At 34.9% G+C, this 18,795-nt stretch overlaps 1 non-coding gene across 1 annotated transcript; it reads right to left on the reverse strand.

Moving 5' to 3' along the window:
- Positions 1-15,469: 15,469 nt before the first annotated feature.
- On the reverse strand, positions 15,470-15,575 carry LOC131920247 (U6 spliceosomal RNA). The gene has a single exon (XR_009381591.1). It is a non-coding gene; the product is annotated as a U6 spliceosomal RNA (small nuclear RNA).
- Between the last annotated feature and the right edge of the window lie 3,220 nt (positions 15,576-18,795).

Consider the following 18,795-nt stretch of genomic DNA (forward strand, 5'->3'; position numbering starts at 1 on the left):
TTCTCATCCAGCTTTGATAGGAGGCTATGTGCTTAGTCTTCTTGCATCTTGCTATGCCTACCTGAACTGATACCACTCCAGGCCTGCTCTTTTCTGAAAGGCAATGAAAGAGCAGTAAATTTGAGAGAGAGGGAAGTGTCGAGAAGAGGAGGAGAAGAAGGGGAAGCTGTGGTTGGGATGTATTGTCTAAGAGAAGAATAAGTAGATGTAATAAAAAAATAAAATAAAGATAGAACAAAAAAAGATACACTATACAAGATTGGAATCTGGCTCAGTATGATTCTGAAAGTACACAAAATAATAGCTTCTGTCCTTTCATGTGTCAAACATTTTCTGATAACAGAACATTATGTTACTATCATTGGAGAAAAACTTAAAACATTCATTAAAATGCAAATCAAACATTACATTTAGCTGTCATAACAGAAATAACAGATATTGCCAGCTATGAGAGGTTTTTTTTTTTGCCCAGGTGAGTAAAGGAAGCCATGCACAAAGTGATATGAGTGTGTTTATTGAAACAGATTGTCAATTTTAAATTAAAGCAAGTAAACATTCTTGGAATTAGACTTATCCTATGTTGAGAAAACCAGTTTCTAAACAAGTCATGAAGTCACTGCAGATTGTAAGGGAATGATTATCTGGGCACTAATGTGTGCTTGAGACTTTGACTTGTGTGTTGAAAATGCCTGCAGGTTTTTGTGAATTAATCTGAAACTCTGGAAAACATAAGTGTTGCTATTATTTAATAATTTAAATTAATCAAACTATAAAAGTTTGTAAGGTTTTGGGTTCAAGAAGGGTCAAACACTTTGAATGTTAAAGAAACTTATGAGTGGGCAACATACTCCCCACAGAGAGAATATAAGAAATCTTTAGCCTTCCACACAGTAAGATAACTTCTGTGTCACCTGGGTCTTTCACTGGATGTGTTAACATGCACCATCCTGGAGGATTTTGTTTGTTTGCTTGTTTGTTTTTAATTTCATTCATTGATTCTTCCTTCTTCCCAGAAAGAGAACAATTTGGAAGACTTGTCACTGTGAATAATCCCTTCAGTGATCCCAAACCTCCTTTGCTTGTTGCTTTTAATTAACTAACATGTCAATCAGATTTGCACAGTTTGTGTTTTCACCCATTATCACTGTTTGTATAGACTTCCAGTTTAATCTGTATGTATATTACATCCACCCACTTCTTTGATAAGCCTGGGTTTTTGTGTTGCAGTAAGGGTATTTAGAAAGCATGTATTTTCCTCATGAATTCCATTCTAAAACTTATTTCAATCTTAGGAAGACCAATACTGCCATCTAAAGGCAAATTACATTAACTGCTCTTAAGACCTCTCAGTCAGTGTTATGCATTTTAGATATGTATTTCCTGTTCCCAAGTTCTACTTAAAATTCAGCTGAAGGTTAGAAAAAAAACAAACTAGTTCAGGATTAGATATTATTCTCCCAACTTGCTGAAAAATATCTAAGATTTCATGTTTTAATAACTTGAAATATTTATTTTATCCTAACATATACTTTAATTTCTGAATTGTAGGCCTTTTCTCAAAATGGCAATTGCCATTTGAAAGCCATGTACACGGTATTTAGGAGTGTCCTATGACTCAATATTGAAATGATATTTGGAAATGTGTGTAAGAATTTATGCAATAGACAGTGTTCTAATGCTCAATTCAGTGCAATTGTTCTCTAATTCTTCTATCATGTGCAGGGATAGCTAAGAGTAAGTCATCATGACCTTGAAAAAAAAAAAACACTACTATTGCTGGGTGTAGAGATGCCTAGTTGTATCTTAACATTTGGGAATAGAAACTAGGAAGATTATGAGTTTAGAATAGACTGCTACATGAGAAGATTCTTGAAAGGAGGGAGTTAGGAGAGGGAGAGGAAGAGGGAGAGAGAGGTTGGCATAAGACTAGGCAGTAGCCTATAAAGGGTAGTAGAGTAGCAACAAGACAATGTTCAGTTCACAAGAGATCAGTGTATAAAGCCATGGGTAGGGTATTGCAGTAAGGAGAGGTGGACAATTTATGACTCTGAAAGCTGGATAGCTTAATTTATAAATCAAAACCCCATAAAATGTATCTTGCTTTTCAATAATTTCAGATAATACTTTAGGCCTCATTAAAAAGTTTCACACTTGAGGACATGGAACATCTGTTACTCCATCTTCTAAAATTCTCTATGTATTGCTATATTTCTCTTAACATTTCGAAGTTCTGTCTGTAAGACAAACTTATATGCATGTCTTGAATTTAAATCTATCCTTTCTATTTTTCTATTCTTTATGAAGAACTTAGTATCTTAAAATCTCACATTCAATTATACACAAAACCACGACTCATAATCTCTCTCTCTCCTGCTCACAGAACTATCATCTTTTAAAGATATTAATTTTACTTTTTGAGATTATAAAACACACACACACATATATAAGTATTTTTCAATTTTTTGTGTGTGTGCCCCTAATTATGAGTGCAGGTCTACATATACTGTGGCATAGATGTGTATAAGCAAGAAGACAACCTCAGTAGGATATGGTTCTCATCTTCTCCTGGTTGAGAAAGGATCTCTTGTTCAGTCACATATTTGTGAGGCTGACTGTCCCTCAAGCTTCCAGGAATTCTTCTGTCTCCAGTTCACATCTCACAGTCAGAATTTGGGTATTATAGACAAGAGTTTCCCTATCCAGTCAACATGGGTTCTGGGTTTTCAAATTCAGTTCCCAATGCTTCAGTATTCGACAATTTACCCACTAAAAGATCCCCACCCCCCAGGCCAAAATTAGATTCTTTCTCTTTCATGATTACCTGAAACATTAATCTAAAAATAGTAAAATCATTCTGTATTTCCTCATGAAACCTGTAGTACCAATTGGCAATAGAAAGCTGATGAGCTTTTTGTTATATTTTATTGCTTGTCTATCATTAATCTACATGAATTCCATGTTTTCGCTATGAGGCATGTTGAATTTTCACTGATTTCATGGTTTCCTTTCTCTCAATTTTTATTAGAGTTACTGCTTGCTTGACCTTAAAAAGCTTTTCCTCACCCTAGTGCTTGAGGAAACCTTGTTAGTTTTTTCTGAATTCATTATATTGGTCAAATCCACTATGTAGTGTTCTGTTTTTGTGAAACCAGGAAATTTTCCTTGGAATCTATATATTGGTAGTTTGCCTCTTTATATTACCATTGATAAGTATTCAGCTAATGAAATTAGCTTTGTTCTGAGATAGAGTTATTCTTACTTATTTTTGAATTTTTTCTATTTATCCTTGTGTACAATTACTATGACACTGAATGTGTATTAAAATATATTAAGTAAGCTTATTGATACACTTTGCTTAAAACATGTATTTTCAGTACTTGAACAATATTGGCCTTTTGGCTTGCTACTATTTCTGCCAAAATGTAATTTTTATCTTTTGTAAAATTATGGAACACATTGTTTATGAGTATAGATATATTTATTTGCATATTTACAACAGATATTTAATTGCAATACTTTTTCTCTTGAAATAAACATACAATAGTATTTTCATAGGCCTCATATTAAACATTTAAAGTTGGTGAGCAGATTTCCTGTCCTTTATACCTTGTCTCCATCCCATACCTTTTATTTACTTTTCTGTCCCTCCTATTTGCTCTCTTTCATTTGTTTTAAAGGAAAAATTCTGTATTATATTTATAACTCAAGTCAAGTACAAAACCAAGACCTAAAGCTGGGCGGTGGTGTTGCACACCTTTAGTCCCAGCACTCTGGATGCAGAGGTAGGCAGATCTCTGTGAGTTCGAGGCCAGCCTGGGATACAAAGTGAGTTCCAGGAAAGGCTTCACAGAGAAAAGCTACACAGAGAAACCTTGTCTCAAAAAAGCAAAAAACAAACAAACAAACAAACAAACAAAATCCCAAGATCTAAAAGAAAATGACAGCACAATAGTTTGTATTAGTAGCCAAAACACCCATCTGTGTAGGCAGAGTTAAATGAAATTGGTCAAAGTAAACAAACAACATATCTTAAAGCCTTTCTTATTTTCTTCTGTTTTCATCCTTTCATGCTGTGGGATGTTCTGTATGTTAAATGTGTTGCTCTGATTGGTTAATAAATAAAATACTGATTGGCCAGTAGCCAGGCAGGAAGTATAGGTGGGACAAAAAAAGAGGAGAATTCTGGGAAGTGAAAGGCTGAGGCAGAGAGATGCTGCCAGCCGCCACCATGACAAACAAGATGGAAGGTACCTAAAGGCCACAAGCCATGTCGCAACTTATAGACTAATAAACATAGGTTAATTTAAGATAAAAAAATTAGATAACAAGAAGCCTGCCACGGCCATACAGTTTGTAAACAATATAAGTCTCTGTGTATTTACTTGGTCGAGTCTGAGAGGCTGCGGGCCTAGCAGGTGAGAAAGACTTGTCCTGACCGCAGGCCAGGCAGGACTGGAGAAAACTCCAGCTACAGTTTCGTCATTATTTCCTTCTGCATCCTTTTTTTCTTTTGTTTTCTGCTCATGACTATCTTCTTGTCCATAAAATTCAGCCAAGGATATAGCAAGTACAACCAAATATTTATTTTTGTTTGTTTGTTTGTTAGGACAGGCTTTTCCTTTCATACCTTTTTCTGTAGGATTCTCTAAGACAGAGGGGTTAAGAACAGCACAAGAAAATTCACAGAATCAACGAACCTGCGATCACAGAGATTGAACCGACAATCAGGGAGCCTGCAAGGGACTGACCTAGGCACTCTGCATATGTGTTTTAGTTGTGTGACTTGGTCCTTTTGTGGTACTCCTAACAGTGGGAACAGGGGCTGGCTGTGTGACTCTTTTACTGACATTTGGGACCCTACTCCTCATACTGGGTTGCCTTGCCCAGCCTTAGTATATGAGAGGTGCTTAGTCTTACTGCAACTTAATATGCCATGTTCTGTTGATACTCATTGGAGACTTGGCCATTCAAAAACAGAAATGGAGGAGTGGACTGGAGGATGGGAACAGAGGTGGATAGGATGGGAAGGACTGAGAGAAGAAGAGGAGGGAGGGGAAACTACTACCAGAAAGAAAAAACAAAGCAAGCTTTTTACGTTTTCTCTAAACCCATAAAACAAACCACCCCCTGCCTCAGTCTCATAACAATATGTTGTATAGTAATTGTTGCCTAAACTATGAGGTTATATGAAAGCTTCAAACAACAAATATCTTGTAATCACAGGATGTAATATTTGCTTACCGAAAACCAAATTGGAATGTAGATATAGGAACGTAGACATGAAGACCAGAAGGAAGCAATGCTAAGAACTGCCATTTTTTCAAGTTGAAAAGTGATGATAACTTAAACAAAAATGAAAATGGGAGTGGAATAAAGTGCCTGTAATAATAAAGAACAGAAATGGCACCATGATAACCAAGAGGTTCGTACACACACACACACACACACACACACACACACACACACACACACTACACTAATCAAGATTTTAGGATTATGAAAATGTAGAATACATAGTTGATTGTTTGGATGGGGAGTAGGAAGAAGAACTTTGTCGATCAATCTATAATAAAGGTAGATTGTGATACAATAGAATATTAAATGCTTCAAGGCAATTTTCCATTCAGCCTGAAATTGTTATATAGATTTGGATCATAGGCCTGACAGGAAGTATAAGAATATATTTTCTGCAAATAAAAATCGTAATATAATTATTTATTATTTTACCCAATTTTGCAGTCAAAGTGACTCTTCCATAAAAGAATTGATGAAATGAGATTTAAATTGCCATAATTATTTCTTTATAAAGTTTAACATGCTATAGAATGTAAAATACTATTGTTTTGAATAAAATTTTAAGCATTTGGAATGATAAATTGATTGATATGTGTACGTACTTACATACCTTTATATGATAAAAATCATGTCTTTGAATCCTTTGAATCCACATATGTTTGAAAATATGTAGTTTTTATGTCTGATAATAAAACTGATGAAAATAGAATCTACAAAATGATTTTGAAATGATAAAACTTCAAAAAGTTAGCTGTTTTTCTTCATGTGTATTAAACAAAGGAATAATTTGTCAAATCCTCTAGGGAATAAAGTAGGGTAACTTACCAGCCTGTTTAGATGCATGTCTTCAAAAGATAATCGGAGAGAACTATGCAATAAATAAAAAATTAATGACTGGAGCATGAAGGTGCTCTAAACCATAAGAAAAGGAAATTTCTTTTGAAGCACCTCTTTGAAGGTAAGATCTATTAAGCCAAATTTTCAATGGTGAAGTTCAACAAGATCTCATCTACTGGAACATTTATAGGAATTAATATACTTTTAAAGGTAAGAAAAGTTAGGGATCTATTTATAGTGTGCTTGGCTACCATGCAGATGACCTTGTCTTCAATCCTTAAAAATGAAAAGAGAAAAATATTAAGCAAAAAACAGATATTTAATGTAGTAAGTTGATAAATTCATTTAATGTTAGTTTTTTTGATCCAAAAAATTTGAGACTGCCTAAAATTCAGGTAGAAATTTTAATATTGCTTTCTATTCACCAAGTTTTACAGTTTTTAGCTTGATGCAGTTAATGCTTTAGTTGATATTTCTTGTTAATTAGATTCATTATGACATGATCACCTTTAGATTACTTGAGAGTTCAAATGTGAAATGCCCTCCATAGACCCATGTGTTCAAACACATGGTCCCCACCTTTAGTCATATTTTCAAAAGTTGGGCAACTTTGGAACATATTGTGCAGCAAGAAGACATTGTTGACACAGGGTGGACCTTGATGGTTATAGATTATTCTGGCGCTAGCTTATACTCTCTACTTTCTGATCCATTACAATGTGAACAAATTGTGCTATTTGGTCTCATAGCTCAGATAGATGCTCCAGCCACTGTTTCTTTTTAAAGTGAGAGTCAAGGCAGGCGTCCTTTTCCTTGATGTTTTTCTGTCAAGACATTCTGTCATAGCCTTGAGAAAATGACAAATGAAGAATTCATAAATTCTTAATAGAATAATTAACAGAATCCTAACAGTAAGAGATTTTGCATTATTCAAAATAAAAGCCAAATTCAGTATGATACTCTGACATAACATGCATTAAGAAAGTAAAATTCTTATATCACTCAGATTCAGAAGGGAGCAAATATAAATGTATCTTTAACCCAGTGCCATCTGATTTAGCATTATTTCACTTCTTTGTTAGAAAAAAAAAATTAGTTCACTGGATTCATGTAAGGATAATACAACCAAACCTTCCACCCACAAAGGTTTAAATTTCTCTTTAAGTTCTCTAAATCAAGCCTCTACTGCAAACAATTATTCTTCACAGTTTTATCACAAACATAGGGATAAAAGTATAGTAACAGGGGTGCTGGGGAATGTGTTCAGGCTGCTGTTTTTCTGTCATAGCACCAGGGTATTGTAAGACTCTCAAAGATGTATGGAAGTACTTTCTTTTTAAGACAGGATAGAGGAGATAGTAAAAAGTTCATGGTAATATGCAGTCTGAAACATGAGATATTTAAGACGTATTCTATTAGAAAGACCCATATTTGAAGGTTAATATTGATGGACCTCAGAAGAGCAAAAAATAATTAATTTCATTATTATTTCACCAGAGTATTGTAAATATATACTGATTTTCTCAGCCTTTTGAAATACATTCAGTGACAGTTATATAACCCTATATAATTCTATAGCTATAAAAATTGACCTTTGAACCAAATATATTAAATGAAATATAAATAACCATGAGATCTATGATTATTAATTTATTGTATTCTGTTAATGTTAAAGGCTTCAAAAATAAATTACAGGATAGTTTGATCACTCAATTAAAGGTAACATTCTCTGGAGAATAATCCCTGTCCAAAGTCATGGTCCATAAAACGCTTCCCGCAGTGTGAATATTCTAAACAGGTTTTATAATGACACCAGCTAACACGTCTACAGAATGAACATCAGCCCCAAATCATTCAAAATTATATACACACTTGTAAAGTAGGCAGTGAACACAAAAGCAACATTTTGCTCTCCCTCTCTCTGATTTTTTCTGGAGTCAGAGCTATCAACCAGAAAACATACTTTAAAATATACCATATAGCACACAGTGGTGGAGTGTGGTAAGCATACCAAATTATGAAAATAGATTGACAAAATGGCACTGCCATAACTCTAGACAGGATTATTTTTAGTGTATTAAGTTCCTGAATTCAACTTTGAATTTCAGCTGGTTTGAGATTATTTTTTAAATGCATTTGGTAATTCTTATGTCTCCTGGACATTTTTGTACGCATATGCTCAAACCAATTGCCCCACTGTCAGAAACAATAAGACCGAACCTTAGTTCTTATGTGACACTCAAGTAAGTATTCAAAATATAATTCAAGTAAATGTGGATTACTCTAAAAAAATCACCAACTGCTTTTGTCTTGCCTCCTGACTATTACTTAAAGACAGTATCTTAAGATTAACTTGGGGTTAGCTGTAACAGATGATCTTCAGTACAGTCTGAGCTCTGTCCCCTCTAGATTTGGGAAGCTCTACCTGCCATATAATCTGTGACATGTTTAAGGTCACAACATAAATTTTCACTTAACACAGAATGGACTACGATTTTTATGTTAGGAAGTATTTTTTATTAAATTGTATATTTCTTCGGTAGAACGATATAGTTCTACCGATAGTATTGGTACTAGGAGATGCTAATTAATGGTAGAATCTTAGCACCACAATGCCTCTTACTGTCCAGGACAAAGCTGGAGATTCTTTTAGAAAGAATGGTATATGCTAGACTATATGAATATGAAGGAAGTAAGGCAATATTTAATTTCAAGGAATACTTGTTTTCATGATGGCAATACTTAGAGGAAACATGATAATTCTGCTGGTAGGCTACCACAAAATGAAGTTCAAGGAAACACATTTAGCAACACAATTATACAGTAAAAAGAAGTCGAATTTATATGCTCAACAAACTGTAATTTTATGGTAAAAATCATTTTTCTGTAGTTATACCTGTTCTTAATGAATAGAATTTCTTAACATGGTGTAGGATTCCAGCTCCAACCTGTTGAAAGGTTCTTGGGCGAGGAGAGAGGAATGAGGAAGTATTAGATAGAGGTATAGATATAGATGGAGAGAAAGACAGAGACCCAGGATAGCTTAAGGAGTGCCCTGGGTCAATACCCAGTCATCTAGAGTTTTAGTCTAAAGGGCTTTTTATATACTACCAAGGGGAGAGGCAAAAGAACTCCTCCTTTCAAGATCAAAGCACAATATACAGCCATGTGTAGACCCTTCAAAACACCTGGTAACCATGCCCTTGGCCAAATCATGCCATTATGAAGCCCTGATGGGAAAAGCAAGCTCAGACTTTCTGACCTTGAGTAAGGCCTTACTAGGGAGCCTCTGTGGCCTCCCACAATATGAGTTACTTTTAATTTCAGTGTTTCTGTGTTTGTACTAAAATTCTCAGACAAATGGCTAAAATTAGTTTCCCAACACAGGGTATTTTCATAGCATTCCTAACAGCTGGAATTTGGAAACATTTTTCCTGACCCTGTATTTTTCTCATCAGTTTTTAATTTCACCTGTATGAGTCCTTGGTAGAAATACACAGCTTGAAGGGAGTATTTCAATCAAACTCTTCGAGGGAATATGTAACAACATATTTTTTATTCTGGATTTTTATGCCATAAACTTATTCCTAAAAAAAAAAAAAAATGTTCCTTTCTTTTTAGATGATAAATACGTATTTTGACATTCTGCATCAAAAACAAAATAGAATGTCTAGGTTTATGATTGCCATAAAATTTTTATTAACACAATTCTTTTTATTCACAGTATGAACCCCAGTACCACTCAAACAGTCCTTCCATGTCCAACCTCTACCCTTGTAGCCTCCCCACAAAAAAAAAAAAGAAAGAAAGAAAGAAGGAAAAATATCTCATTTCTCCACCTTTCCTGCTTCTCCATCACATATCCATTCATCTTATAGGCCTTTGAAGCTGCAGTGTGCTATGCCATATACCCATTAGACAATACATCCTTATGTTCAAATGTTCATTGCAATGCACTGTTGGTCTGATTTAAGGCCTCTGGCTTATGATACACCTATACTAGACCTTCACCTAATCTTCTTTCAGATATCTTGCTGTTGCCCCAAGTTACGGAGACCCAGCTGCTATGGTTCCACTGGGCAGATCCCTTCACAAGCTTCAGCAGGCCAACAGATGGGGTATATGTTGGAATGGGCCAACTCAAAGCCCTGATTGTGGGCTCAGGTGGTAACTGAGTTGGTCTGTCCTGGACTCTACTGGGATTGCCTTCCTCAGGTGAGGGTCAGGGCCAGCTCTCCCAAACACAAGCCATCTGGATCATCTCTCTCACATGCCCTGAGAGGGGTAGAGCCAACTCTCCCTTGTGCCAGCCAACTAGAGGGTCATTTCTCCCAGGGCCATTGGGGGTCAGCTCTCCTGTGCTCTAGCAATTAAGGCCAGTTCTCCCAGCAAGGGGAGAAGCTCTCCTTTGAGATGGTTTGTGAGGGGCAAAACCAGTTCTCAGGCTCCCAGTTATGAGGGCCGTGTTCTCCCATGGCCTCCAGAGGTAACAAGGCCACAGACATCAACATAGCCCCCAGTTGCAGTAGGACAATGGACCCAGACATCGCCTTCAGCCAAAGCTGGGTCTCAAACATCACCATTGGCTTGGGTAGCAGCCAGGACAGTCAAATTGATATGGCCCCCATGGCAGTGTGGCCTTTGGACATCAACATGGTTTCAGGCTGGAGAACAGACCACAAGCATCTGCTTGGCCTTCAGTGCTAACATGGGACAAGGACATCTATACAGACTCCCGTGGTGGTATTGTGTTCCCCAAAAACTTATCTGGGGTCAGAGACAGAACAGCCACTAGATACAAAGGCTAGAAAATGGTGTCACTCACGCCTTTAATCCTCGCACTCCAGAGGTAGAAATCCCTCTGGATCTCTGTGAGTTCAAGGCCACATTAGAAAAGGGGCCAGGCATGGTGACACACGCCTTTAATCCCAGAAAGCAGCCTTTAATCCTAGGGAGTGGTGGTAGAAAGCAGAAAGGTATATAAGGTGTGAGGACCAGAAACTAGAAGCATTTGGCTGGTTAAGCATTTGGCTGGTTAAGCTTTCAGGCTTCTAGCAGCACAGTTCAGCTGAGAGCCATTCGGATATGAGGACACAGAGGCTTCCAGTCTGTTTGTCTTTTTTATAGACTTTCTATTCTGCCTTCTCATTGGTTGTAAACCCAACCACATGACCTCCTCATCACTGCCTATCTGTACAGACCTCCAGGTCTTTTATGGTTGGTATTGAGATTAAAGGTGTGTGTCTCCATGCTGGCTGTATCCTTGAACACACAGAGATCCGCCTAGCTCTGCCTACCAAGAGCTGGGATTAAAGGCGTGCACCACCACCACCCAGTTTCTGCTATGGCTTGCTATTAGCTCTGACCCCCAGGCAACTTTATTTATTTATTAACATACAAATAAAATCACATTTCAGTACAGTTAAAATATCACTTTTTGACTCCAGCTATGGTAGGGACAGGGAATCACAAATGCTCCTTGACTGCAGCTAGGACCCAGACATCAGCATGGCCCCAGGTAGCTGTGTAGGCCACACAAATCAGCCTATTCCTTATAGCCTTTGTGTCTTCAGTTCTGCTCCCCCTTTCCCATTTCTCCACCACACACCTGTTTATGCTACTGGCACCCACCCAAACAAGGTCAGCGGGCTGCCACAATAATTTTTAAAGTAGGTAAGATGAAAGAATTCTAGCACTTACTTTCTGCTGGAGAGCTGAAAAATTTGAAAAGTATTACCTTTACACTACAGATAAAAATCATTATATTGCTGAAATAGTAGAATTTCCTGCAAATCAATTAACATCAATTTAGAGTTATCCTTGAAGTTGATATTTACACAAACTTACTAGCATGGCTTTATCAAAGAATAATAGGCTCCAAGTTTCTTTCACCTCTAAGGCATAAGTCTACAGCCCTTAGTAGCTCCTGTTTCTTCAGGGCATTTCACTCACTCTGTCTTGATGGAAAGAAATCTACTATGTAGTCTCCATGTTTGAATACTTTATAAGCACTAGAGTTTTAATATATTATGTTAAGGTAATATTTTCTGTTTCACAATCTGTTTTAAGCAGCAGTCATAATTATTTAATTATTTCTTAGTCCTTGTAATGTATCACATAGCCATAAACATGTTATTTTCCCTGAAATGCCTATTAAACTTCTTAAATTTTATAAGCTAGAAAATCACACAGTAAAACACTTATTTAGATAGTTGTCAGGGGAATTATTGAAACCAGAAAGTCAACAAAAAAAAAAAATCTAACAATTTGGAGAACTGCAAAGATGGCTGAACAGGAAAAAAATTGGCTGTTCCACCAGAGGACCTGGATGAATTCCCAACATCTCATGCTGATTCACAAGTCTGTAAATACAATCCCAGGCTATCTTTTGGCCTCTTCTGGCCTTCTCTAGCATAGAATACATGTGCAAATAGCCATACCTGCAGGAAAAAAATCCATACATAGAAAATATAACTTAAGGAAATATTTTCTTTACTAAGACATTTTCTATTCATTTTACATATCAACCACGGATTCCACTGCCCTCCTTCCTCCCAACCCCCAGCCTTCCCCCCCAACCCACCCCCATTCCCACCTCCTCCAAGGAAAGGTCTCCCATAGGGTGTCAGCAGAGCCTGGTACATTCAGTTGAGGCAGGTCCAAGCCCCTCCTTCCTGCACCAAGGTGTGCAAAGTGTCTTACCATAGGCACTAGGTTCCAAAAAGCAGGCTCGTGCACTAGGGACAGGTCCAGGTCCCACTGCCTTGGGGCTCCATAAACAGTTCAATCTAAACAACTGTCTCACTTATCCAGAGGGCCTAGTCCAGTACCATAGGGGCTCCTCAGCTATTGGTCCACAGTTCATGTGTTTCCACTAGTTTGTTTAGTTGTCTCTGTATTTTTCCAGTCATGTTTTTTATATCCCTTGCTCATAGAATCCTTCCTCTCTCTTGTAGATTGGACTCCTGGAGCTCTGCCTGGGAACAACTGTGGATCTCTGTATCTGCTTTCATCAGTCACTGGATGAGGGTTCTATCATGATAGTTAAGGTATTTATTTGGCCATCCGATCACCAGAGTAGGTCAGCTCAGGTACCCTCTCTCCATTGCCAGGAGTCTATGGTGGAGTCATCTTTGTGGATTACTGGGGACCTCCCTAGTGCTCTGCTTCTCCCTATTCCCATGGTGTCTTCACTTATCATGGTATCTCTTTCCTTGTTCTCCCAGTCTGTTCCTGATCTAGCTCAAACCTCCTGCTCCCCTAAACTCTCTTTCCCCCGACCCTTCCCCTCATCACTACCAGTTTGCTCATGTAGATCTCATCCATTTCCCCGTCGCTGGGCGATCCCTGTGTCTTTCAAACAATACCTGTCCACAAATCAAAACTTAAGGAGATAATTTAAAAAATAAGAAATCCAAGCTTTGTATCAGATTGTTAAATAATTTATGGCATTGATTTTATAATTGAAGAAGACTAGAAGTCCATGTTTATTTTTAAGAAACAATATTTCTATCAAGGAATGCTGTTTCAAAAAAATCAAGAGCCCTGAAAATGTGTGTATAGAGATGTTGATTTTTATAAACCAACTAAGCACTTGGATTTAAGGAAATATTAGGAAACATTGCTGTATAGCTAAATGACAGAAACAAATAGACACATATTGTATTTATTTGGGTCTGTACAAAAAGATATATTCTTAATTTGTTTCTCAGTTGTCATGATTACAGCAATTACATTTTCATTCATTGCAATACATAGACATGGTAAATTATTGAACATATGAATTTTAATTAGAATGGTATTATTAATTATTTTTATAAATATGGTTCACTTGAGAAAAACCCCATACATATTTCCCACAACTCCTGATGGATATGGTCTTTGAAAATAATCTTATGTTTAATGTCACACATTTTATTTTTCAGTTCAATTTCTTAAACAGTGTGCTTTCATTGTGAATATGATCAATAACAAAATGATCCAAAATCCAACAGAATTAACAGTAGAAGTGTAATAGTAGCTCTTACTACATGATGGAACAAAAATAAGAACAAAAACAAACAAACCATCAACCAAAAATACCAGATTAGTCACTTTACTTAAAAATCCTAAGTTAAACCACCAGGATAGGGAAAAATAAAATATGATAATCCTACCATTTGACACTTCTGACAACAAGTAATAAATTTACTTCACCCACAATTCATTGGCCAGAAACATCACATACTGAAAACTCTAACTTCCATTGGAGCTATTAGAAGACAATTCTTTTAAAACCATATACGGCAAGGCCTGAAGGTGTTGGATGAATAGCACTGATGGATTTCATAATATTAACAGAAAAGCTCGTGGAATAATAGACTTAAAATGAATTGAGAATATCTCCAATTACCCAATTAATGTCTGGAGCCTTGACACTTCATGTCATTTCAATGTCACTACCCCATTATAAAAATAAAACCGAACATCTGGAAAAAGACCCCTGACTTTTGAAACTTCTTGGCATGATTCTAATCTATATTCCTAATGGCATCAATATTCTTTATATCATGTTTGGCTTTGTCTATTGCATTCATTTAAGCAATTATTACTGTATGTCTGCTATCTGACAGGCATAGTCTCTTCCCACGAGTAGCTCATGAATCAAGATTTTCTGGGAGACAAATCTGTGTAAAATATGATACCATGTATAAGAATTTTCTATTCCTATGATACTACAGTAGGAAAATTATTGTTTTACAATATATTTAGCACTACCATACATTATGGGACATATAGTTATTATTTTATGATACATAAAAACTCTTATGAGGTATAACATGTTTTAGCATCCAATAAACTTTTAAATCAAATCATCTTTGTTTTTCTTTATATTTCAATGTAAGATAAACAACATTTTGGAAAGTTTCACAATTTTCTATTTTATGATTTTTGAATTAATTCATTACTCACAAAACTAAATCTGTTTTTCAGATAGTCTGTGTTACATATAATTTACATTTAAGTCTTCAAACTAGACTTAAGGTAATTAGAAAAGAAAAAAAAATCACCAGAGATGTTTTAGATGATAAAAGACACAAAGATTTGTTTCTGTTTGATTTAAAACCGGTTTACAGTCACACCTTGATTGTAAATCAGTACATTTTAATGAGGAAATATATTAAATTAATTGTAACAAATAAATATAAACATATACATGAGGTATTTTAAATGTATTATAAATTATCAAGTTATTAAAATTAAAATTTCCTAAGAGTGCCACTGGTTTAAATGAATCTTAGTCTAAATTTTGTTGAATAAAGAGAATAATTTTGGTACTAAATTTTCTATTTATTTTTAAAAATATGAATGCTTCATAAATTTCTGTGCAATTCTTGCATGGGGTCATGCTAGTCTTATCTGTATTGTTACAATTTTAGTATATGTGCTGCTAAAGTGAGCACTTTTCTAGCAGGGAAGAAATTAATTTTAGTTTCTAAACATTCCCTAAATTTATAATTTAAATATATTTATCACTGTAACTCTTATACATGAATTGATGGAACAATGTTGTTTTTCAACCATCAAGTTTTTGTTTGCTTGGACATTCTAACTTAGAAAATTAACATAGAAAAATAATGAAAAAAGTTTCATAATAAAGGCCAGATTAAAAAAATACTGAGATATAGTATGTGTGTGTAAATATATATATAATGCTTTACTTACTACAGATATATAATACCTTAAAATACAGACATTTAAAGTCATCTTTGCCATATAAAAATATATTTTATAAGAGGTTATTAGTGTTTAATATTAATTAAAATTTGTTTATTTTCAACATATGTATGTTGAAAAACAGATGTAAAATTGCAAATCCAAATGACAAATATACAATATTAAGTCTGAATAGAATTGAATTTTCAAATTTTAATGATGTTAAAGAGAATATTCATACTATTGTTGGACAGTTCTTATGCCATGGTATTAGTTTGATAATTAAATATGTCCAAAGCTGTAGCATAACACATAGTATTCAAGAAAATCAGTAAATTTCTATACTTATTTTCAAAACTTTTCAATGAATATAATAATCATTTAAAGTTCCATTCCAACCCTTTAATTTATGAATGTAAGGGTATAAAATATTTCACAGAGTACTTCATTCTTTGCTCTTAATCAGTTGTACTAGTTCAGGTGGAGAAGTTTCATTTGAGTAAGCTTACTCCTATTGAGATTTGAAAAGTATGTGTGACCTGTAAATGCTATCAGAAACAGTAACTCTCTTTGACAAATGGCCTAATCACTCCACTCTAGATCAACACATTTTTCTTGTTATAATAAAATGTCTTTTCTAAGAGTGCATATGGATTTAACTTACCTGAAATTCTCAAAAAAAAGGGCTACTTTATACCACAGCTTTGTGCTGGAAAACTGAAATGTTCCACAGGGTAAATGCTCACCCTATTTTCCTGCATGCCACACAAAAGTCACTTTCAAGGTTCAGAGAATAACTATTCTTTAGTTCCTTTGTGACATTGTCAGTTTTTGAAAATGCACAAACCTTGCTTCACATTGAAAGGAAACATGGAACATTCAATACCAGAGGTCAGCTCAGCATCAGAAAGCTATTTAAAAACATGGCCATATTTCTTCTGGTAACTGTCACCAAGCCAACTTAGGAAGAAAACCATGCTGTATTAGATGTTTGAATGTCCAAATTTTCATTGAAATAAAATATTATAGGTTTCAGATCAATGAAAGTCTAATTTCTACAATACAAGTTAAGCTCATGAAAGCAGCATGAAATATTACAGCCTTCAGCCACAATAAGCTAATTTGGTTTTCCTGGTGACCTTACGACTGTCATTAAGAATATGGTGATTTCAAAATAAAACTTTTCTTTTTTGTTACATCATTGCTGACAGCCTGGTGTCAACTCTTACCCGTTCTTTTTGATAACTCTTGTAATAACTCATGGAAATTGATAAGTGATTGGCCTATAGTTGCATTATTGATAGTTTTCATCTGCTCACTTTTGAAATAGGTTATATAAGAGGTTATGGCCAAGACACTCTGAATATGTCGCACCATCAGAAATAAATTTTAAAACTTCAATCAAACTTTTATTTTATGAAAATATGTGAAATTATGCATGATCTTTCAAAATCATTTTAATCTTAAGACCACGTAATTTGAAAGGTATGGCTACAATGATTTCTAAACTTCATTTAAACTATTGACACATGGCAACTTGTGCTACCTCATAAAGGCAGTTTTACTTCAACACCATTCTAAGCTCCAAGCTCTTATACTCTTGTGAGGATAAGAGTTTCATGTTCTTTACTATTATAATTTAAACTACTTTTATATGGATCTAAATCAATCGAAATATCATAATTCAGTGTATAAGAAGATGTGACAGAAGTAGTATAAAAAAGCCTTAAACAAGTTACTGACACATATATGAGGATTTAGAACTACATTGGTGGGATAATCAAAAATAATAAATATCATAATTATTTGATTGGGTAAAAGAATATGCATTTTATGTGGTTTTAAGCTTAACATTATAGTAATAGTTATTAATCAAAATAATGGTGTGAAGTTAGGCATCAAATACACTTGATGATTCCAGAAAGGCATAAGTACAACTTGGGTGTTTAAGTTAACGTTACACTCTGAAACTGCCTGCAAACGCAAAAGAATATAAAGCAAAAGGCCAGGAACCTCCCTGCTGTGTATTTATCAACCTTGAACTACCATTGCTGAATAGTACTGTATGATCGTCAGGACGATATTGTAGCTGTTTCTGTACACATCTGATTACATATCCTTGTCAGAAAGAGCACTGTGAAATGAAAGTGTTTGTTTTACTTTTGATTCTCCAGAACCAAAAAAAAAGCACCATCAAAATAAAACCCACCACTGATTATTAAATGAACAAATGAAGGTAAAATATCTCAACTTTCTTTAACATTGGAGGGTTTTCTAAAAATAACATTTGGATCAAAATTATGTGACTAAAATAGGATGTACTCACATAAATTATAAATACGCATAAATTAATACAAATAAATGTAAAATTTCATGGTAATATTGGTGATGAACATTTAGGAAAACTTTAAATTACATGAAAATATCTTCTGTATATGTTGATGTTAAAATATGAAGTAATAGAGTTTCACACTCTATCTTAATCCTGAAAGTATTATTCATTTGGTACAATAAGTGTAACATTACTATTAATGTTACAGTAGTTACATGGCTTGTGTTGTTTTCTTTATCCACTTTTGTGTGAATGAACAAGTTTAATTTTGTTCTAAGCCTCCTGCTCTTGTTTGTTGCATTTATAGGACCAAAGAGATTTAAGCTTCAGAAAATGCAATGGTTAAGTACACTCATTGTCCTTTTACAAAGTACTGGTCAGTGTAGTTTCATTAACAGAAATCAAAATATATTGTTTATAAGCCTATATCATTGATTAAATTAAATAATAATTATAATACAATCACAATGATCACATCTTTTTCCAATGTTTTGCAATCATTGTTACTTAGGAAGATTATGTTGAGTCATTTGTCTAAGATGTTTAAAATAATTACCAAGTTTCTTCAGCTCTTAATAAACAGTTTTCCGTAGTACATTGTTTAATGAAGAGATAAAAATGGGCTGGACATGCAG

The sequence above is a fragment of the Peromyscus eremicus genome, chromosome 9 (assembly GCF_949786415.1).
Source record: "Peromyscus eremicus chromosome 9, PerEre_H2_v1, whole genome shotgun sequence".
NCBI classification, from domain to species: Eukaryota; Metazoa; Chordata; class Mammalia; order Rodentia; family Cricetidae; genus Peromyscus; species Peromyscus eremicus.